The sequence below is a fragment of the Morone saxatilis genome, unplaced genomic scaffold (assembly GCF_004916995.1).
Source record: "Morone saxatilis isolate NCDOM2014 unplaced genomic scaffold, NCSU_SB_2.0 Contig22, whole genome shotgun sequence".
Classification (NCBI taxonomy): Eukaryota; Metazoa; Chordata; class Actinopteri; family Moronidae; genus Morone; species Morone saxatilis.
The window spans coordinates 19,125,969-19,126,534 of record NW_023339785.1 but is presented as its reverse complement, the minus strand read 5'-3'; positions in this window follow the sequence as shown (position 1 = coordinate 19,126,534).

Genomic DNA, 566 nt, shown 5'->3' with positions numbered 1-566 from the left:
ATTAGATTACTAACTACATGTTTTAAGCAGCTAATTAGTAATAACATCAGATTATATTTTTAAAGCAACCCTCCCAAACCTGCCTGTTCATATGAAGTCTAAAAGTTGCCAGACATTAAAATCCTTTTATTCTACATATGAAAAACTGCAGTTTAGAGCACTTTATTCTACTTAAATTACTCACTCATTTTTCTCCAGGTGTAGTTGGAGCTCCTGGCCCTCAGCTGAGATCAGAACCAGTGCCTCTGTAGGATGCTGGAAGGAAAAAGAAAATGTTGTTCATCAGGTAGCAGGAGTTCACTAAAAAAATAAAAAAAATAAATAGCTGACAGATATCAAGATCTAAATGAATGTCAGTGTGTATTTTAATCATTTTATTAGCCTAATGGACAGAGAGTGAGGCAGACTGACTCACCTCTTTGTTGGCAGACCTCCTGTGTCTGTGAGGATGCAGCCATGTGGGATAAGTAATCTCATAACTCTGTACGTGCTCAAGGATGCTCCTCAGTGAACCCTGCTTGTTGTCTCCTAATGGAAAACAGAGAAGTCAGACAGAAGGTTTTTTT